Here is a 23,463-nt window from a genome sequence, read left to right on the forward strand (position 1 = left end):
TCGCTTGCACACACAAATTCATTCATATTCACACACTGGTGGCGGCTCCGCTGCCGAACACTGGCCCCAACCTCCCACCAGAGTCAAGGTGGGGTTCAGTGTCTTGCCCAAGGACACTTCGACACATGGGCGTGCAAGGCGGGAAGCGCCCTACCGCTGCTCCACGCCGTGTACTTGCTGTGCACGCGCATTAACCCAGGGTTACCAAGTCAAGCGTAATTACGCTAACTCATCTCCGGTCTTTTGGAACCGACATACCCAGAGTAAGCAAGTTCAGGCGGATTTCAGCCAGAGTTCAGGGTTAAAGTCAGGGTAGTTTAAACATGCTTCCTGGAATACCCCCCTGTAAAGTTCTCCTCCTGCATATTTACACACTTCCTTCCCACCAGTCTACTTTTCTCACCACGCATAGCTGCTGCTCCATCAGTTGTTACTGCAACCAGTTTGTTTTTGATTACTTTTCCACAGGCTAGATGAAGATGTCCAGCTGTGCAGTATCAGTTATGTCATGACTTTCATCCACAGTCAGAGAGTCTGCAATCAGGCGCACTAACTTATTTCATTGTTTTCTCATTTCTCTCCTATCAAATGTGTGGTTAACTATCTGAACTAGTTCAGATTGTGGTTCCTTAATTCAGATGAAACTTCATTTTACAACTGTAAATTCTTCAATGTCTCTTTTACAGGTTTTCATGATTGAGCAACTATGTTTTGTTGAATCTTCATATCTGCAGGAGGTGTGAACTGTCTTTGTTCAGTTGATTGTGTTAGAGTTTTTATTTACAGGTCATACCTATTTTTCAGCACAAAATCTCACCTGAAAATGTCAGTGTCCCACTGACTGAATGGACCAAGTTCCTGGACCTCCAGCTGCATCACTGCTCCTGAACACACTTTTCTGTCTGATTGCAGGTTAGAGAACTGCAGTTTGTCAGAGATCAGCTGTGAAGTTCTGGTCGCAGTTCTGAAGAAAAACCCGTCTAATCTGACAGAACTGGACCTGAGCTGGAACCAGAACCTGCAGGATTCAGGAGTTCTTCATCTGTGTGGTTTTCTGGAGAGTCCAGACTGCAGACTGCAGACTCTGAGGTCAGACTCCATGTTTCAGTTGTGTTCATATCAATATGATGAGTACAGACGACTGACTGATGACATCACTACATAACGATAACCCCCCATTCCCACCTCACCGTATGCTGCTGACTGCACTTACTGTGATTGTAATTTCTTTTTTCACAGAGGTATTCACGTATATCAGATGTGCACAATTCATTTGATGTTAGCATGTCCAGCTGTGCAGTATCTTTATGTCGGGACTTTCTTCCACAGATAACTAGCTGGGACACTAATACTACGTTCACACGTCAGATCTTAATGCTCAATTCCGATTTTTTCAAAAACTTCGATTTTTTTGCAACGCTGTTCACATTTCCAATTAAATTCGAGCTTTTGATCTCCTGTGGGACCGTGAAATGACCCAGAAGTGACCCGCATGCGCAGAATCGTACTCAACGGTGAACGACGTCACTTATTTGTTGAAGTAGCTAACGTTAACAGTGGATGTCAATAACAGTGTTGTTAACAGCGGAGCTCTTTTTGCATTATTAAATTCATTTTCACGAAGGAGCTACCACAATTACAATCTTCTCTTTTTAAAAAGAAAATTAAAATGAGAATAGCAAGGTTGTTGGCCATGGCGTTTTGTGGAGCAGTGTTAGCAACGTCAGTACAGAGAAACGGGTGGGTGCTAAGTCGCAACCAGGAGTGGTGGGATACTGATGTGAGAGGCTTCGCTGATACAGAATTTATCAGTAACTTTCAAATGACCAGATCCATCTTCGATTATGTTTGTAAGTGCCTTGGATTAACTCTGTCTTGAGAAGAGCGTGACAGAGCCAGGCCTAGCCAGGCTGGCCGCTACAACTGCAGGACCTGGACTCTCCTTCTCAGGCTCCTCTTGGCCAAAGCAGCTGTCCAACAGTTCTAGTGGCTGAATGCTGGGCTTATCCCCCAAAATGCTATCCAGCTCTTCGTAAAATGGACAGGTGATATGTTGACGGCCACTTTGTTTGTTCCAGTCTTTAACCTCCTTATATTTGGCTCAGAGGCTTCTTATTTTTTGCTGGCATTGGAGCCAGGATTGTCTGTATCCAGGTTCTGCTATTTCACTGGAGAGTATTTCAAAATCCGCACGGTTGTGATAAAAGCCCCGGAGTTTGGCCTGAATAGAGCTGTCACCCCAAATATGAATCCAATCGTTGACCTCGCTTCCCTTCCACTGACTGGTCTCAGCAGCATCGTCCGCCATTTATGTTTATGTTGTCGTTCCCGCCTACTTCATAGTTATGTACAAACCTCCTCAGCACATCCAAAGTTTCATTGATGATTTCACTGAAATGCTCTCAGTTGTGTGCACAGACTTTGATGGTCTAGTCATTACAGGTGATTTTAATGTTCATGTTGACAATGTCAATGACAAAAATGCAAAAGAGCTCAATGGTGTCCTTGAAACCTTTGATCTAATTCAGCATGTGAGTTGCCCCACCCACAACAGAGGGCACACTCTGGACCTGCTCATCACAAAGGGGGTTAATATTCACAATGTCAGTGTGGTTGATGTCGCCCTCTCTGATCATTTCTGTGTATTCTTTGACCTGTCTGTTTCTCCCAAACCACCGCCTGGCCCTGCAGTTGTCCAAAGGAGACAAATAAATGAGAGCACTAGGGCACAGTTTGTAGAAATGGTAGACCTTGAAAACCCCTCTGGTGCCAATGTTGATGAAATGCTGAATTCTGTTACTTCTAGCATCTTGAATGTTCTGGATGCCATTGCCCCTATGAAGGTTAAATTGAGAAAACATAGACAGAAAGCTCCCTGGAGGAACGATGATCTAGTCAGGGCACAGAAACAACAGTGCCGCAGAGCTGAACGACAGTGGCGCAAGTCAAAACTCCAGGTTCATTATGAAATGTATAAGGGGGAGTTGTACGCTTACAACCAGATCTTATGCAGAACAAGGGAAAGGTACTTCTCTGAAATCATTGGAAGTTGCAGCAGCAACTCTCGTGTCCTGTTCACAACAGTAAACAGATTAACTAACCCTCCAACCCAGCTACCAATAGAACTAGTTTGCACACCTAAATGTAATGAGTTTGCTGTATTTTTTAATGACAAGGTTCAGGGCATTAAAAAAGCCATCAACTCCACAACACATATAACTATCGAACGGCCACCTACTCACTCTAAGCTGACTCACTTTGTACCTGTCACTGACCAAACTGTCCAAGAGACCATCACCCGTCTGAGCTTGTCTACATGCTGCCTTGATGTGTTACCCACTAGATTTCTAAAGTCTGTCCTGAACAGTGTGTTGCCATCAATTACTCAAATAGTTAACATGTCTCTTCAATCTGGAATATTTCCAGAGGCCTTAAAAACTGCAGTCATTAAACCTCTCTTGAAGAAGAGCGGTCTTGATCCCACTGTACTGAATAATTACAGACCTATCTCTAATCTGCCATTTTTAGGAAAAGTCCTTGAAAAAGTTGTCTACCAACAGCTCACTGATTTTCTCTTATTAAACAATTCATTTGATGTTTTCCAGTCAGGTTTTAGACCCCATCATAGCACAGAAACTGCTCTTATCAAGGTAACCAACGACATCCGCCTGAACACTGATGATGGCAAAGTCTCTGTCTTAATCCTGCTAGACCTGAGTGCTGCCTTTGATACTGTTGATCATGGGATCCTTTTGCACAGACTCCAAGACTGGGTTGGCATCTCTGGATCTGCCCTAAGTTGGCTCAAGTCTTATCTAGAAGACAGGAAATATTTTGTTGAAATTGGGAGTTGTGTCTCAGACTACATGGCCTTGACTTGTGGTGTGCCCCAGGGATCGATCCTGGGACCCCTTCTGTTCAACCTCTACATGCTGCCACTAGGGCAGTTAATACGCAGTAATAACATATCTTATCACAACTATGCAGATGATACTCAGATCTATGTGTCACTGACAACAGGTGAATATGGGCCGGTGGATTCACTCAGCCACTGCCTCCAACAGATCAGTGCGTGGATGCAGAACAACTTTCTCCAGCTAAACTCAAACAAGACCGAAGTTATTATTTTTGGCCCACAGAAACAAAGAGAAAGAGTCAGTAGCTACCTTCATTCTCTGTCTCTTAAACCCTCAAATCAAGTCAGAAACCTAGGGGTAATCATGGACTCTGACCTGAACTTTAACAGCCATATCAAGTCAGTAACATCAGCGGCATTTTACCATCTGAAAAACATTGCCAAAATCAAAAATATAGTGTCAAAACCAGACCTGGAGATACTTATTCATGCATTTGTCTCCAGTAGGTTAGACTACTGTAACGGCCTGCTCACCGGCCTCTCCAAACGAGGTGTAAAACAGCTTCAGTACATCCAGAATGCTGCTGCTCGAGTCCTGACCAGAACCAGGAAGTATGATCACATTAGTCCTGTGCTCAGGTCTCTGCACTGGCTCCCTGTACCTCAAAGAATAGACTTCAAAGCAGCTCTGCTTGTGTACAAGTCTCTCCATGGCCGAGCACCAAAGTACATCTCTGACATGTTAGTGCCATATGAACCATCTCGTACTCTGAGGACCTCAGGGGCCGGCCTCCTGTTGATTCCCAGAGTCAGAACTAAACAAGGGGAATCAGCGTTTCAATATTCTGCAGCTAAAATCTGGAACAGCCTCCCTGAAGGCGTAAGACAGGCCTCTTCTGTGTTCATGTTCAAATCTAGACTTAAAACATTTCTGTTTAGCCGTGTATATGACTGAAAGGTCCTATCTGCACTTTTCTTTCCTTTCCTTCCTTTATTTTTAAATCATTTTTCAAATTTTTTCTTTTCTTTTAAAGTAAATTTTACGTTGATTATTTCAATGATGTATTGTGATTTTAATGCATTTTTCTGTTTTGTGAAGCACCTTGAATTACTTTGTGTACGAATTGTGCTATACAAATAAACTTGCCTTGCCTTGCCTTACTTCAACGCCGAATGATGTCGTCTGTAGTGTATCAATGACGTACGGGTCGGATACATGTGGCCTGGCCGTTCAGACGGAGGTCGCATTTCAAAAGATTGCATCTGTGTCGTTCAGATTGTCATGAAAAGATCCGATACAGGTCACATAGGGGCAAAAAAAATCCAAATTGGGTCGTTTCAGCCTGCAGTGTAAACGTACCACAAGTGTAATGAACAGTGAATCGAACAATTATGTGACAACCATCATAAAAAGTGCAATAATGCAAAGGTTGGGACACTGTCCTCTCAGGTTAACTGGCCTTCTTTGGAGTCCTGTCGCAACAGTCACAGACTTATGTTTATTTACAATACTTTGCTTGGTCTGTTACCTCCATATCTGAAACATTTACTAGAATTAGAGTATCGTTCAAGATACAAAACTCGTTCTTCACAACTCCTCGAATTGAAAGTTCCAAAAACACGGTCTTCCTAAAATCTTATGTCTTTTCGTTTTGCTGCTCCAAATAAATGGAACTCTATCAAAACATACTGCATTTGGAAACTCTGATTCCACTCTATGCTATTAAACGCAGAGTAAAGGACAACAAACATATTTTAGACTTAATCATTAATTTAATAAGTCTAAAATATGTTTGTTGTTTTCTTCCCTCTCCTTTAAGTGTTTTTAGCATCACATTCATTTTTACAATTGTCGCTTCAATTTTATACAAGAACCTGTAGGATTCAGGATTTCATCTTAGTGGTTTTCTGGAGAGTCCAGACTGCAGACTGACATGACTACATAATGATGACTGCCCCCCCCCCCACCACCACCACCACCACCACCACACACACACCCACATTACCACATGCTGCTGCTGACTTCACTTGCTGCGACTCTGAGGCTCAGTTTTTATTTTTTCACGGAGGTATTTACGTATATAAGTTTTGCACAAATCATGTAATATTTTTATTAGAAATGAGGAGGAACTTGTCTGAGCATTTATATGAATGAGTGAAACTCAGGCATGGAAGGAAAAGAAGAACAAAATATGGTTCCCAGACAATCGCCACGCGATTCCTATCATTTAATGATAATGATCCGTTGAAAAGCTTCCATTTGTTCCTGAACGTCACGTCTCTACAACACATCTGTGTAAGTTCAGTGAACTCTGAATCTGTCTCCTGCATAAAGGACTGGAACTGCCAGTGATTTAAACCTTTAGCTTAGATCAAGTTTCCAGTTTGTGTTCCAGAGTTCATTCCATTGTCCATCTTTAGGACTTTGCCACATAGTGCTGCCTGGTGGATGATGCAGTGATCTGCTGTCAACTCACCAGGGGGGTATTCCAGAAAGCAGGTTATGCTAGCTCCCACGGTAAGTTTGAGGCTAAGGAAGTTGATAACCTCAGCTTTCGGTTCCAGAAATGGAGGTATGTTTCAGGGTATGTCAAGTTGCCATAGCAACTCATGCTCTGAACATAACCTGGTCTGAAGCAGGTTTAGTTGATGGTTAGTTTGTTTTCAGAGAGGTGAAGCAGCATGGTGTGTCCATTTGAAGATGATTTAGTGGATGAAGAAGCTCAGATAATACTTTTTCCACCGTGAGAGGGTGATAAGACCACATATGGATGTTGGAAAGAGAAACTTTATACTTTGATCTAACTTAATTATTTGCTTTAGTTGAGATAAATCATTTTTTTAGTTAAGTCAGCTTAAAAATAACACGCAGTTTTCAGACAATTATTTTCCTTTCATTCAAATTAATTCAATTAAGTAGGTGTAACTTTGGTGCTGCTGTTAGATTGGCACCGCAAGGGATTGTGGAATACCATTCTCTTTGCCTGTCTGGACGGATTTGGGTTTAAGTGTGGGTTTTTGACCAAATGTGTTTTAGTTGTTTAGCTGTTTTACTGTGTTTTGTCTAGTTAGTTAATTATTTCTGCACCATGAGTGAGAGGGAGGGTGAGGATGATGAGTTTATTAAGCACCACTAGTTGTTTGAAATGTATTGTTAAAGTCAGAAAAATGGTAAATAATGTTTTACGTTGTATATTCATTTTGTTTCATTTATTTTATTGTTATAAAAATGAGAATATCTGCAGGCTCAAAATTAGACATATGAGAGTTCAAGAGGTGCAATACATTAAGATGGAAAAACTTATTGAATTGGAGTAAAATGACATTTAGTTAGATAAATATGTAAATTTAAGTTGTAAAAAAATATTGAGTTAGATAGACGTAATGAATTAGGTTGAATAAATTTAACTCAATTACTTTTTACCACATGAATTAATACATTTAAGTTGGATAAGTTATATATATGTATATGCGTCACAATGAAAATAGTAATGAGATAGAAACTCGTGCGTTTACTTTGTCTGTTCTTTTTCTCCAAGCAGAAACTCTTTGTTTTGCTGATGATGCAGCCATGTTACTTTTATGATGGGCGTATAATCTTCATAAACCGTCTATAAAATCTCAGACTCCGTCTCACTGAAGTGTAGCGCTCTCTTTTTTTTCTCCACCCGTTTCCATGGTGACTCCGGAAATCGGCGATCCATTGAGAATGTCTTTATGTAAATGGTAAACGGCGTATTCTTATTTATCGCTTGCACACACAAATTCATTCATATTCACACACTGGTGGCAGCTCCGCTGCCGAACACTGGCCCCAACCTCCCACCAGAGTCAAGGTGGGGTTCAGTGTCTTGCCCAAGGACACTTCGACACATGGGAGTGCAAGGCGGGAAGCGCCCTACCGCTGCTCCACGCCGTGTACTTGCTGTGCACGCGCATTAACCCAGGGTTACCAAGTCAAGCGTAGTTACGCTAACTCATCTCCGGTCTTTTGGAACCGACATACCCAGAGTAAGCAAGTTCAGGTGGATTTCAGCCAGAGTTCAGGGTTAAAGTCAGGGTAGTTTAAACATGCTTCCTGGAATACCCCCCTGTAAAGTTCTCCTCCTGCATATTTACACACTTCCTTCCCACCAGTCTACTTTTCTCACCACGCATAGCCGCTGCTCCATCAGTTGTTACTGCAACCAGTTTGTTTTTGATTACTTTTCCACAGGCTAGATGAAGATGTCCAGCTGTGCAGTATCAGTTATGTCATGACTTTCATCCACAGTCAGAGAGTCTGCAATCAGGCGCACTAACTTATTTCATTGTTTTCTCATTTCTCTCCTATCAAATGTGTGGTTAACTATCTGAACTAGTTCAGATTGTGGTTCCTTAATTCAGATTAAACTTCATTTTACAACTGTAAATTCTTCAATGTCTCTTTTACAGGTTTTCATGATTGAGCAACTATGTTTTGTTGAATCTTCATATCTGCAGGAGGTGTGAACTGTCTTTGTTCAGTTGATTGTGTTAGAGTTTTTATTTACAGGTCATACCATTTTTCAGCACAAAATCTCACCTGAAAATGTCAGTGTCCCACTGACTGAATGGACCAAGTTCCTGGACCTCCAGCTGCATCACTGCTCCTGAACACACTTTTCTGTCTCATTTCAGGTTGGAGAACTGCAGTTTTTCAGAGATCAGCTGTAAAGTTCTGATCTCAGCTCTGAAGAAAAACCCGTCCAATCTGACAGAACTGGACCTGAGCGGGAACCAGAACCTGCAGGATTCAGGAGTTAATCATCTGTGTGGTTTTCTGGAGAGTCCAGACTGCAGACTGCAGACTCTGAGGTCAGACTCCATGTTTCAGTTGTGTTCAGATCAATATGATGACAAAGTTGTGTTGACCCACAGTGAGCAGAAATGTCCAAATTCTGATCTGCAGCAGCATCTTCCTGCAGCTGCTTGTTCTCTTCAAAGATCTGCTGAAGAACTTCTTGTCTTCCTGCAGCTGCTTGTTCTCTTCAAAGATCTGCAGAAGAACTTCTTCTTGTCTTCCTGCAGCTGCTTGTTCTCTTCAAAGATCTGCAGAAGAACTTCTTCTTGTCTTCCTGCAGCTGCTTGTTCTCTTCAAAGATCTGCAGAAGAACTTCTTCTTGTCTTCCTGCAGCTGCTTGTTCTCTTCAAAGATCTGCAGAAGAACTTCTTCTTGTCTTCCTGCAGCTGCTTGTTCTCTTCAAAGATCTGCAGAAGAACTTCTTCTTTTCTGCCTGCAGCTGCTTATTCTCTTCAAAGATCTGCAGAAGAACTTCTTCTTGTCTTCTTGCAGCTGCTTGTTCTCTTCAAAGATCTGCAGAAGAACTTCTTCTTTTCTGCCTGCAGCTGCTTATTATCTTCAAAGATCTGCAGAAGAACTTCTTCTTGTCTTCCTGCAGCTGCTTGTTCTCTTCAAAGATCTGCAGAAGAACTTCTTCTTTTCTTCCTGCAGCTGCTTATTTCAAAGCTGACAGCTGACATTTGTGCTCCACAAAGTTCTGCTTGCAGCCATCTGCTCTTCTTTGTGTCTTTGCTCCAACAGAGTTCTTTAAAGCATGTGTAGAAGAAGCAGCCATGCACGCTCACATGCACTCTGAGTCCTGCTGCTGTGTTTCAGCAGATGCAGCTGAGAGTCCAGCGGCTGATGTTTGTGAGCAGACAGTGACAGAGTCCTGCTGCAGCTGGATGCTGCTCTGACAGACACATCCTCCACAAACGTCATGTCACGCTCCAGTCCGGAGTGAAACCAACAGGTCCGAGGCAAAACTAGTAAAAACCACTCCACAAGGTTTTTGTGAATGGGAAATATGGCTGCTATTTTTATTTTACAGCAGGTAACCAGCAGCAATGTCAATACATGCTCTGAAACCCAAACTCCCCTCCCATGAACCAAAATTCACACTGTTTTATAAGACATGGCCCCTCCCCTGGGCCAGGTGGATTCAGTTGAGGTTATTTGTTGATTTTTGGTCAGGCCCTACAAAAGCCTACCAAACCCAGAGATCGGGTCCTTTGACCCAGGAAGTGAAACTGAAAAAAGGTAAGACACAAGTCAGCAAGACATACAAAATACATATACATAATACACCCAAACAAAGCACCCAAGATAATAAACGAATAAAGTAGTTAACAGTGTGTATATCAGTGTGTGTTGTTATCAGGAACTTGCTCAGATGTTTTAAATGGTTGAATGTGTGCACCCACCCAACCAGCATTAGCTTAGTCCCCGAGTATATGATGTGTATGTGTCTGTATGTTTGAGTTCCTGTGTGGAGTTTCAGTCAGGGGAAACTGCCACATTACCTCCCCCCTCTCCAGGCACCGCCGTGGTGGCCCACCGAGACAGGTAGTCTGCCATCAGATTGGTTTTGCCAGATTTGTGCCATATTTTGAAACAGAAAGGTTGCAGATCAAGCGACCAACGGGTCACCCTGGCATTTCTGTCCTTCATGGTTCCAATCCAGGACAAGGCTTTGTGGTCTGTTTCCAGGTCAAACTCACGCCCCAGGAGATATTAGCGAAGACTTTTCAGGGCCCACTTGATGGCTAAGGCCTCCTTTTCTATGGTGGAATACCTCACTTCTCTGGGCACCAGTTTTCGGCTGAGGTACAAGGGCCTCTCTTTCCCCTGATCCCTTTGAGTCAACACAGCTCCAATGCCAACATAGGAAGCGTCTGCTTTGACTGTGAAACGTTTCTGGAAGTCAGGACTACAGAGAACAGGTGAAGAGCACATTGCAGTCTTTAATGCAATAAAAGATTGTTCACAGTCAGTAGTCCAATTTGACAGTGTTAGGAGCCCCCTTCTTTGTGAGATTGGTTAAGGAGGTGGCGAGAGTGGAGCAGTGAGGGATGAAGTTGGAATACCACCCCACAAGGCCGATAAAAGACCTCACTTGCTTCTTGGTGCGTGGGCGTTGGGCATTACGAATGGCATCGACCTTGTCCACAAGAAGGCGGATTCGCATCCGCCTTCCCCCTCCCCCCTCCAAGCTGGAACCCCAGGTACTGGACCTCTCCCTTGGCCCACTCGCACTTTTGAGCATTTAGAGTCAAACCAGCCCCTTCAATCGCACTCAGAACAACTCTTAAATGCATGAGATGGTCCTCCCAGGACTGGCTGAAGATGACGACGTCATCCAGATAAGCCGCACTGAAGGCTTCAAACCCCCTCAGGACAGCATCCATCAAATGCTGGAATGTTGCTGGAGCACCATGGAGACCAAATGGCATTACTGTGAAATGGTAGAGTCCTGTTGGGGCACAAAAGGCGGTGTACTGCTTTGACATCTCATCCAGTGGGATCTCCCAATACCCCTTACAGAGGTCCAGTGTCGTTATATATTTGGCAGTCCCAACACACTCCACCAGGTCATCTATGTGGGGCATAGGAAAGGCATCAAAACAGGAGAAAGCATTCACCTTTCGGAAGTCGATGCAGGGCCTCTGAGAGCCATCCTTTTTGGGCACCATCACCATTGGGCTGGACCACTCACTCCTTGATGGCTCGATAACCCCAAGATCCAGCATCCGCTGGATTTCATCTTTCAGGACCCCCACCAAGCGTTCTGGGATGCGGTATGGCCTCTGACGTATTGGAGGAGGCTAACAGTTTGTTGCTGCTTGTGGGAAGCAGAATCAGGACCGTCTCACCTGGTTTAAACTCTCTTTGTTGAGCCCGTTTGTCATACCAGTACTTCTGGTCTTGCTAAGCCCGCTCCAGATTGACTTGGACCTCATCCTGGTACCTCTCAAGGCGTTCACGCATCTGGAGGACATAAGACAAGATACCTTCTGGTACTGGTTTCTTGGTTGCCTCCCACTCTTTCTTCAGAAGATCCAGTGGCCCTTGGACTGGCCACCCGTAGAGCAGCTCGAACGGGGAGAAGCCAGTTGATGCTTGAGGCACCTCTCTGTAAGAAAACAAGGCAACCACTTGTCCCAATCACGGCCTGTATCAGCCACAAACTTGCGCAGCATTTGTTGGAGTGTTTGGTTGAATATCTCAACCAAGCCATCAGTCTGTGGATGGTAGGGAGTTGTCCTTATGCCTTTGATGCCAAGTTCCTTCTGTAGTTGCTTCATGGTGCCAGAGGTAAAGTTGGTGGCCTGGTCCGTGATGATCTCATCTGGCACCCCAACTCGAGAGAAAAGCTTGACAAGGCACTGATTATTTTTGGTGTCTTTATGCTTCGAAGGGGAAAAGCTTCTGGAAAACGTGTGGCGTAGTCACAGATTGCTAAAATGTATTTATAACCAGAGCTACTCTTCTCTAATGGCCCAACCACATCCATGGCTATGCGCCGAAAGGGGGTACCAATTACCGGTAATGGGTGTAACGGTGCCTGTCTGACTTTGATGTGTGAAGTGACCTGACACTCTGGGCATGTAGAGCAATACTGTTTGACATCTTTGAACATTGTAGGCCAGAAAAACCGTGAACCCAACCTCATGTATGTTTTCCACTGTCCCAGATGTCCTGCCCATGGTATTGTGTATGCTAGATGTAGAACGAGAGGCCTACAACTAACTGGAACGACTAACCATTTACCTGCCTCCCCTGTAGCTTACAAATTGTCATTTTCAACCAAAAACCAAGATCCAGATCCTCGTTTTCCCTCCCCATTCTCCACCTGCTCATATAACCAAGACAGAGAAGGATCAGACATTTGCAAAAAACTTATATCGTTTGGAATATCCCAGTCAACACTCACAGGTTCAGAATAGACTTTTACATCAGCATTTGTTCCTGTAATTTTGTCAATGCGACGCTGGCATCGGGATTTCCTGGGGCCTTTGGAACCACCCTCACACAGATCACTGTGAAGATCTGGCAGGGGCTCCAAGCCAGCTTTTGTTTGAGACCTTGTAACCACTGCACATATTTCAGGTTCAGTTTGTGTGATCAGATCATGGAGAACCGGCAAATCTCTTCCCAAAACACACTCTACAGACAGTTGGTCAAAACCCCCACCTGTAACAAAAATGCATGGCCGTCAACAGCTATAGTAACCTCTGCTGTAGGATACGATCTCTGATCCCCATGAACACACTTAATTAGGGCCCGAGCACGGAGTGCAAGGACCCTATTGTATCTGTAAGGATTATTATTAGGGCCCAAGCACGGAGTGCAAGGACCCTATTGTAATTCGAATGTTTATTAGGGCCCGAGCACGTAGTGCAAGGACCCTATTGTAATTCGAATGTTTATTAGGGCCCGAGTACGCAGTGCAAGGACTCTATTGTATTTACTCGGATTATTAGGGCCTGAGCAATGAGTGCAAGTACCCTATTGTAATTCAAATGTTTATTATTAGGGCCCGAGCACGTAGTGCAAGGACCCTATTGTATTTACTCGGATTATTATTAGGGCCCGAGCACGGAGTGCAAGGACCTTATTGTATCTGTAAGGATTATTAGGGCCCAAGCACGTAGTGCAAGGACCCTATTGTATCTGTTAGGTTTATTATTAGGGCCCGAGCATGGAGTGCAAGGACCCTATTGTATCTGTTAGGATTATTAGGGCCCGAGCAATTAGTGCAAGGACCCTTTGTATTTACTCGGATTATTAGGGCCCGAGCATGGAGTGCAAGGACCCTATTGTATTTGCTCGGATTATTATCAGGGCCCGAGCACGGAGTGCAAGGACCCTATTGTATCTGTTAGGTTTATTATTATTATTAGGGCCCGAGTACGGAGTGCAAAAGGACCCTATTGTATCTGTTAGGTTTATTAGGGCCCGAGCACGGAGTGCAAGGACCCTATTGTATCTGTAAGGATTATTATTAGGGCCCGAGCAGGGAGTGCAAGGACCCTATTGTATCTGTTAGGTTTATTAGGGCCCGAGCACGTAGTGCAAGGACCTTATTGTAATTCCAATGTTTATTATTATTATTATTAGGGCCCGAGTACGCAGTGCAAGGACCCTATTTTATTTACTCGGATTATTAGGGCCTGAGCAAGGAGTGCAAGTACCCTATTGTAATTCGAATGTTTATTATTAGGGCCCGAGCACGTAGTGCAAGGACCCTATTGTATTTACTCGGATTATTATTAGGGCCCGAGAACGGAGTGCAAGGACCCTATTATATCTGTTAGGTTTATTAGGGCCCGAGCACGTAGTGCAAGGACCCTATTGTAATTCGAATGTTTATTATTATTATTATTAGGGCCCGAGCACGGAGTGCAAGGACCCTATTATATCTGTTAGGTTTATTATTATTATTTTTCTTCTGCCGGAAGAATTGCATCAGCACACACATCTCAGGAGTCGCGAAAAATTTCATATTTTGTGGGAAATTGGCATGGGTGCGCAAAAATGGCTCGACAGCGCAACCTACAATGACTTTTGTCCCGAGCCCTTCCATATGCTTTAACGTACAAGATTGATTTTTTCAGGACATGTTCATCAGATAGAAACCTACAAAAAAGTCTCTTGGTACCAAGCTGTCAGTCGCACAGGAAGTCTGCTATATTGATGTCAATATGTCTTTTTTGCTGCATTTTGGTCAGTTGCAGGCCTCATTCTAGAACGAACTCCTCCAATAGATTCATGAATAATGACTCGAAACTTTGTTTTTGTAAACTAGACCCATGTCCAATGTTAAATTGTGAAGCTTTTAAGTTTTTACGGATGTTTGTGACCGTGGCGGCGCGTCGAACTTGGAGGTCATTACGAAAACACGCCATGAAAAGAAAAATGGCCATTACTCAGCCAGGCATAATCCAATCTGATCCAAAATTGATGTGCATGATTGCAATCTGACTCTGAACACATCTGCAATGAAAGAATCCGGAAAAAGTGTAGCGCCACTTGCTGGCAAAAGGAAATGACATGTTTGACTTGGAGCATCACTGCTCCAAGTCGGATGAGCCGACACACCTGAAAATGACGTCCACCTGTTGAAAAGCCATTGAAGTTTACTCTGATAAAAAACCATAACTTTCAACGCAGGGGTGTGGTCGTGACAGAGCGGCAAAGTTGGGCGTCTCTCCATGCACACAAAAGTTGCTCTCACGTGCACATTCCTTGTCCAATCTCACTGAAATTCAATGGATATAATGAAGCTTCCATTTTGAACCCATGGATATGACAATTTTGGACGAGCTCCATAGCGCCACCTAGTTATTGAAAAACACAGTTTTTGTCGCATTCTTCCCTATCTTTTCTCTGCGCTTCGTCCGACGTGCATGAAATTAAAACTGGAGATACTCAGAAGGGTCCTCTCTCATCATCTAAAATTTCATGGGTGTACATCTGACGGTGCCTTCATAAGGCCCCCCCAAACAGGAAGTGGTCAATTGCACTTACTCATAAAACAAAGCTTCATAGCAAATCAGCCGTTTGTCTCAGGAAGCTGAGATTTCAGAGTTAGATGCCTCTTACAAATCTCCAACTTTGATAAACAGCACTATAGGGTCTACGAGAAACTTCATAACTTTGTTTTTCCTATGTAATTTTGGACTGAACAACTATTTTTAGCATAAATTCTGTTTAGGTTATCAGCACCAAAGACTCCACTTTAATAGGCATTTATGTGCTACTGCTTCCTAAAATTTTTCAGAATTATTGAAGTTACAGGTGACCTCTGCGAGAGCTTTACATCCAAAAAGGTCTGAAAACGTATTTTTAGGCAAAACTACAAACACCTATCATTTTTCATAACTTATCCTTCAAATATCAACACAAAAAAATTTAAAAAACGGTAGGGATCTGTGTTTGCTGCCTTCCATATTTTTTTCAGACTTCTAGGTGAAACAGATGCATTTTATATAAATATTTTACATCACAAAATCTGTGCTTTTTCTGTCTGGACTCCAAACAAGTGTGTTTTATTATAACCTATGTTTCAACTATCCACACCAAGTTTCACAGGCATATAGCTGAACATGTCTAAATGCTCCCTGAATATTTTTTACAGATATAAAATGAACTGTTCAGTCCTAAGATCTTTTTAAGATCTTACATGTCAAAGCCTCTCTCAGTCTGCCCCTGCAGCAGGAGTCCTGTTACAACCCCGCCCCCTCCTGCTGGGACCCCTGCTCTTATGTAAATCAGCAAGCAGTGAGCAGCAGATGAGGAGTAAAAACGTGGGCAAAGACAGCCAGTTCAACACTCAAAGACTTCTTCTTTTATACATCTTTAGTATTAATCATTGTTTTTTTATTTATCCAAAATGCAGTAAACTTTAAATTTTAACTTTTTTTTATAAACAAAACATAGCCAACTTCAATACACTGAAGCAACATAGGATAATAAATATCTCTTATATCCTTTTTTATCAGTGCTGCAACTTATTTTCCTTTCTATACATCCAATGAAATTTAACTACAGCAGCAACAAAAAACACAACTGATAACAAATTTCTCTAAACAATGTTGTGTATATATATAGCACCTTTAAACACCAAACAAATAACAAATCCTCCCAATAAAAGCACAAAAAAATGGAACACAAAATGTGAAACACACACACTCAAATGTTAAAAACACACCTGTTAGCTGCAAAAATGTCCACAAGTCAACATGTACGCAATACAGACAGTGTTCACACATCCACACTTGTGGCTTTAAACCAACTAGTGTGAAATATTTCATTCATTCACAAAAACTATTAGTGCAAAGGTGAGCTAGCACCTGTGCTCAGGTGAGTGTTTATGTTCTTCTAAAATGGATGGTGGAATGTGAAAAGAAGGAGGGAGAGTGACCAGCCATCCCCACACCAAGACCCCCGCCGCAGCAGCCGCGGCAGCCAGAATCCCCCCAACACCACACGGCAGCAGGTAGAGAACATCCAAAGTGGAATTCTAACGATTGCCAGTACAACCTTTAACAAAAGAAGCGTCAGCAACTTCTCTGCATTGCAGAACATTTAACAATGCATTGAAAGTGTCTTTGGACACTGACGATGGGTCATCAGACATACAGGAGCAATGCCCTCATACTTTTCAAAATCACCCTTGTATCCAAAATATCCCACAGAAATTGTGGCTGTGCTGAAACGAATCTATATGATCGTCTATATGATCTTAACCAATATTTATGAATAAAATAATCATTATGCAAAATGCAATTAACTTTAAATTTTATCTTTTTTTTTACAAACACAACAAAAACCAACCTCAGTACACTCCTACAGATGTGACATAGGATGATAAATATCTCTTACATCCTTTTTTATAATCAATGCTGCAACTTCTTTTCCTTTCTATACATCCAATGAAATGAAACTACAAATCAACAAACACAACTGATAACAAATGTCTTTAAAAATAGATATGTATATTTGTAGCACCTTAAAAACACCAAACAAATAACAAATGTTTCCCAATTAAAGCACAAAAAATGGAAGAATTAATGCAAAACCCATATTAGAAATTGCAATTTTGAAAATATACTTTTTTCAGCAGTTTTTAAAAATAAGTCACCACTTCAAACAACTGCTTGGTTGCTTAGAGCTCTAAATATAAAAACAATGCTTTTAAATCACTTAGACACAGATGGAGAACCATATCAACTGGATTGGTAACAGGGTGGCATGTGTAGCTTTAACTAGGTTAAAAACTTACATCACTAGACAACATGCACACAAAAGTTGCTCTCACGTGCACATTCCTTGTCCAATCTCACTGAAATTCAATGGACGTGATGACGCTTCCATTCTGAACCCATGGATATGATAATCTTGGACGAGCTCCATAGTGCCACCTAGATATTGACAAATACATTTTATGTCACAATCTGACCTATCTTTTCTCTGTGCTTTGTCCGATATTCATAAAATTAAAACAGGAGATACTCATAAGTGTGTTCTCTCATCGTTTAAAGTTTCATGGGTGTACACCTGACGGTGCTTGCGCAAGCCACCGCCAAACAGGAAGTGGTTGATTGCGTTGGAGTCAGATAATTATAAATTCATAAAAAATCAGCCGTTTGTATCACGAGGCTGAGAAATCAGAATGAGATGCCTCTTACATATCTCTACCTTAGATATACAGCACTCGCATGGGTGCACAAAAACGGCTCAATAGCGCCACCTACAATGTTTGTTTTCGCGAGCCCCGCCATGTTCTTTAACATACAAGCTTGATTTTAGCAGGACATGTTCATCAGATGGAAACCTACAAAAAAGTCTCTGGTACCAAGCTGTCACTCACACAGGAAGTTTGTTATATTGATGTCAATTTGTCATTTTTGCTGTATTTTGGTCGTTTGCAGGCCTCGTTCTAGAACGAACTCCTCCTAGAGATTTGTGAAAAATGACTCCAAACTTTGGTTTTGTAAACTAGACACATGTTCAATGTTAAATTGCGAAGCTTTTAAGTTTTTACGGTTGTTTGTGACTGTGGCGGCGTGTCGAAATTGGAGGTCGTTTCGAAAACACGCCATGAAAAGAAAAATGGCCACTACTCAGCCATGCAAAATCTAATCTGATCCAAAATTGATATGCATGATTGTAGTCTGACTCTGAACACATCTGCATTGGAAGAATCCGGAAAAGGTGTGAGCATCACTGCTCCAAGTAGGATGAGCAGACACACCTCAAAATGACGTCCACCTGTTGAAAAACCATTGAAGTTTACTCTGATAAAAAACATATCTTTGGGCGTCTCGCCATGCACACAAAAGTTGCTCTCACATGCACATTCCTTGTCCAATCTCACTGAAATTCAATGGATTCATATAAGTCAGCCGTTTTTCTCAGGAAGCTGAAATTTCAGAGTTAGATGCGTCGTACAAAGCTCCACGTTTGATAAGCAGCATTATAGGGTCTACGAGAAACATTTAACCACCTTAATCCCCCTATTGTACTGAAAGCAACTTTTTGGACATTTTGACTTAAACAAATATTTTTATCATAACTTCTGTTTAGTTTATCAGCACCAAAATAAAAAATATATATATATACATATATATGAAATGAACTGGTCAACTCTAGGATTTTATTTAATCTTACATCCTCCAGCCTTTCCTCAGTCTCCCCAGCTGCAGGAGTGGAGTCCCCCCCGGCTGTGTGCTCACATGTAAATTAGCCAGGAGTGGCACACAAGAATGAGAAGTTAGAAAGCCCAGTTCAACACTGAAAGACTGCATTTTCCTTTGTTTTGTTTGTCTTTTATACATCTTTAGCACTAATCATTGTTTTTTATTCATCCAAAATACAATTAACTTTATATTTTATCTTTATTTTTTTACAAACAAAACATATGAATGTGCTCCAAAACAAAACCCAGCCTCAGTACACTCCTACAGATGTAACATCAGACAGTAAATGTCTCTTTTATGCTTTTTTTAATCAATGCTGCAACTTCTTTTCCTTTCTATACATCCAATGAAATTAAACTACGACGACAAACACAACATATAGCAAATGTCTCTAAAAAGATTGTGTATATACAAAATGTACCACCTCTAACACCAAAGAAATAACAAATGCTTCCCAATTAAAGCACAAAAAAGGAAACACAAAATGTAAAACCCAAGTTAGAAATTCCAATTTGAAAAAGATACTTTTTTCGGCAGCTTTTCAAAATCAATCACCAATTCTACTCTTCTGTGGATGAAACAAAGAACTCCAAAACAATGAAGACATTTCTCTAAGTCTCTGTCCCCTTCAGTTTTAAACAAGGTCTGTGAAAATCCACCATACATTGGTTACATGTACTCAGAGACGTGCTAAAAGTGCACAATTGTGCACTTTTAGCAGGTGCACAAAAGTGCACAAGCTCTTTTATATAGACAAATGTTTGTTTACTTAGAGCTCTAAATATAAAAAAAAATGCTTTTCTATCACCTAGACACAGATGGAGAACCATCATGAAGCTGTTCATCACATTTTTGACCTAAACATGTAAACATATGCTTGGCTCTGCGGTTAGGAAATGGTATTTGGGAATCTCCTCATACCAGGAGCCAGCCTGAACATTGGAACATCGCCACAGTGCCCATCCAGACTGGGACAGCAACGGGGTGCACTTCACAGCCGTGAGGCTGCTGTGTTTAACTCCAGCGTCCCAGCAAGGGAGACAACTGCAGCAACATCCACTGACCAAGCTGACAAGCCCTGGCAGAAAAGATCCCCACAAGAAAAACACTGGCTCAGGCAGGCTGGTCAAAAAATATATAGTTTTGCCATAGTCTTGCAGCTCGCAGATCAAGTGGTTTAGTTTTCCAGTAATGTCAGTCAAAAATGCAAGTTCAGATTCACAATGTTCATATTCACCATATTCAACAGACATCTCCTCCAATAGCACCTTAAAAATCCTGTGCTGTTTTGCTTTGCAGCTGAGGTTGTATATGATTTTCACAATAGGAGTCATTATATGTCCAGAGCCAATCACTTCTGCACACCAGGCCTACTGGTGAATGACGCAGCAGTAATGCAGACATTTTGGAAAGTCTGGGTCAGCTTTACAGTGAGTGATGAAACCTGTTTGTCTATTGATCATAGCAGGAGTCCCATCTGCAGTCACTTCTACCAGCTTTTCTAATGGTACCTTTTTCTGCACAAAAACTCCTTCACCGTGTTATACATTTCGACTCCTCTTGTAGTTGTCTGTTAGGGCAGATGTGTCAGGAGTTCTTCTCTTGTGGAAACCAAAAGCTATGCTGTACTGTTGCCGTCCACAGACTCATCACACTGGACGTTAAACCACCTGCACTTTGGAAGATCCCGGTCCAGCTAATTGGCCAAGTTATCAGACATAGCTGACACTCATCTAGACATTGTAGTGGAAATTAGATGAGTTCTATTGTTGTCATCCTTAGGGACAGTGATAGCAATTATCATCATTGCTTGTTTCTCAATCTGAAAAAACCTTTTCTACTTAATGAGAAAATGAGCAGGTCTAAATTAAGGCTTAGATTTAAGAATTTTTTTCATGCTATATGCAAAAGTCTTTGTCCCTTAAGGCAACAGATTACAGTCCCCCCCACCACCCCCCACAGGCTGCTGTCATGTTAACATTAGCTTGGAGCTCCAGAATGGACAAGAAAGAACGACGAGAATAGCTCGAGCAGGGCGTTGCTCACAGGGCACTCCCCGATGTCCTCCACACTGCACTGGTCTGGCTTAATCCAACGTCGATATAAACCTTTCAGGCGCTGGTAGGTCTCTGGGTCATGATCCCACTTCTGACACCAAATGTCAGAAGTCATGTGAGTTAACAGTGTGTATGTCAGTGTGTGTTATTAACAGGAACTTGCTCAGATGTTTTAAATGGTTGAATGTGTGCACCCACCCAACCAGCATTAGCTCAGTCCCCAAGTATATGATGTGTATGTGTGTATGTTTCTGAGTTCCTGTGTGGAGTTTCAGTCAGGGGAAACTGCCACACATCATCACATCATCCACAAACATCATCACATCATCCATCAAAGCTCCCAGCAGCTTCTGACTCTTCATTCAGAGCTGAAGTCATGGATCAGGGATCAATGTCCAACATTTGCTGCTGACTCTTCCTCATCACTTCCTTCTTCTACCTGCTTTGATATGTTGGAGCTGAAAGTCTCTGCTTGAAGGGCTGCAGCAGAGAAGGACTGGAAGATCATCTCCTGAAAACTGGGAGGAAGACTTTCCAGCATCCTGCTGCTGAAATTCTCCCATGATTCAGTGCTGTTTGGAGAAGAGCTGAGCAGAAAGAGGAAGTGGACTTTTTCTGCTGTTGCTGCAGAAACATCAGTTGGTTTGGATGCAGCCACAGGCTGATGTTTGACTTTCACACATCTGGACTTCTTTCCTGAAGCAGCTGCATGTTGTCCGGAATGTTCCTGAATGTTCTTCTTCTCTGCTTCTGCTGGACTCTTCTGATCTGCTGCTGTTGCTTCACATCTTTGGACTTTTTCTAAACTTTCTGATCTTCTTCAGCTCTGAACTCTTTAGAAGAAGTGAAGGATGAAAAACATGAACTTTGTCTTTAAACTCAACTCTTTGTTCTGGATTCAGGTTGAGGAACTGCAGTTTGTCAAAGACCAGCTGTGCTGTTCTGGTCTCAGTTCTGAAGTCCAACCCGTCCCACCTGACAAAACTGGACTTGGATTACAACTTCCTTCAGTCTTCAGATGTTCGGCAGCTCCAGAATCTGGTGGAGAGTCCAAACTCCAAACTGCAGACTCTGAGGTCAGTAGAGGGTTGGAGTCAGTCCAGCTGCTTCCAGATGTTTGGTCCTAAAGTTAGTCTGAGAGCAAAGATGCAGAGTTTCCTGTGAAGCTGCAGCTTCTCAGTGAAGCTCTGAGGAGAATGATGACAGGCTTCAGGACAACAGTCAGCCAATCAGAGCAGCAGAAGCTCCAACAGGTGAAGATGACAGGAAGCTGCTGCTCTGAACAGGACTGAAGCTCCTTCTGCTCTTTCTGCTGCTGTGCTGCATCACTGACTGACAGACCAGGATCAGGAGACACTCCTTCATTTATGTCTTTCTACTTTCTCTGCAGGTGGGAGGGGTGGAACTGATGTTCCTCCTGGAGGAGCAGAGAGGAGCAGCAGCAGCAGCTGGTCTGCAGAGATGTTGTGACTGGACGGTGTTCCTGGGAGGTGGAGAGCAGAGTGATGGAGGAATGAGAGGAAGTGGAGATGAGTGTCAGAGCTGCAGCAGGAACTGATCTGAGATCAGCTCCACTGTCTCTCTCAGCATCAAGTGGACAGTGCACTTCCTCTTCTCATTCTTTTTTATTTTATTTTTTTATTTTATTTTTGTTTTAACTTGTCCTGTCCAACAGCTAGGCAGACAGATGAGAGCTGAGGGCCTCTTGTGTTGGACATATTTTACTTTAACAAGAGGGGTTATTAATCTTCAGACAAACCAAAGGTATGTCTGAATAAACCCCTTTTGTAATTGAGGCCAAACTTTATTAATTTCAATCATGTCTGAAAATCTTTGGTGTTGGACCGGACGGAAAAGGAAAGAGGGGAAGAAGAGAGAGGGACGTTAGAGAAGGGGGGGGGGGGGGTGATAAAAGGAGGGGAAGGGGGGTAAGACCATGAAGCAGCATAAAGCAACAAGTTTACTGGTTGTTAATCATTATGGTAAAAATAAAAAGGTGAACCCCTTAGTGCTTGGATGACATGAGCGCCAAGCGTCGCAGAGACCCAGATCATTCATGTACTGCTGTAGGATACATGCAGAGCGCCATGTACGCTGGTTTGCTGCTGTGCTGAGTCTGTCAAGTTCAGGGTCCAAAACAAGGTTGACGTCTCCTCCTATAATGATTGTGGAGTCAGAGTGAGCTGAGAGTGAGGTGAAGAATCTGTGAAAGAAGGAGGAGTCGTCAACATTCGGGCCATAGACACTCGCTATACAAAAGTCCTTATTCTGAATGGATATATTAATGATTACAAATCTGCCTTCTGGGTCAGTAACTGTATCTTTATGAGTAAATGTAACATTTTTATTAATCAAAACTGCAACCCCTCTTTGTTTGGAGTTGAAACTGGCAGAATACATAACTGGATACTGGGAACAGCACAGGAGTTGACCAGCTGATAAAGATAAATGGGTCTCCTGCAGCAGAGCTATATCTGCATTAAGATCATTCAGGTGATTTAACACTTTCAATCTCTTTGGCCCAGAACCAAGTCCACGCACATT

The 23,463-nt window shown here is 42.5% G+C and overlaps 1 protein-coding gene and 1 long non-coding RNA gene across 3 annotated transcripts in view; both read left to right on the top strand.

Moving 5' to 3' along the window:
- The window catches only part of LOC110016784 (NACHT, LRR and PYD domains-containing protein 12), a 94,520-nt gene that overhangs the window by 40,065 nt on the left and 30,992 nt on the right, over nt 1–23,463 (top strand). The gene's annotated exons all lie outside the window — the stretch shown is intronic.
- Nucleotides 1,043–22,600, top strand: LOC111948453. Its single transcript, XR_002874468.1, has 4 exons — nt 1,043–1,089; nt 8,516–8,692; nt 21,822–21,995; nt 22,310–22,600. It is a non-coding gene; the product is annotated as an uncharacterized LOC111948453 (long non-coding RNA).

The sequence above is a fragment of the Oryzias latipes genome, chromosome 2, assembly GCF_002234675.1.
Source record: "Oryzias latipes chromosome 2, ASM223467v1".
Lineage (NCBI taxonomy): Eukaryota > Metazoa > Chordata > Actinopteri > Beloniformes > Adrianichthyidae > Oryzias > Oryzias latipes.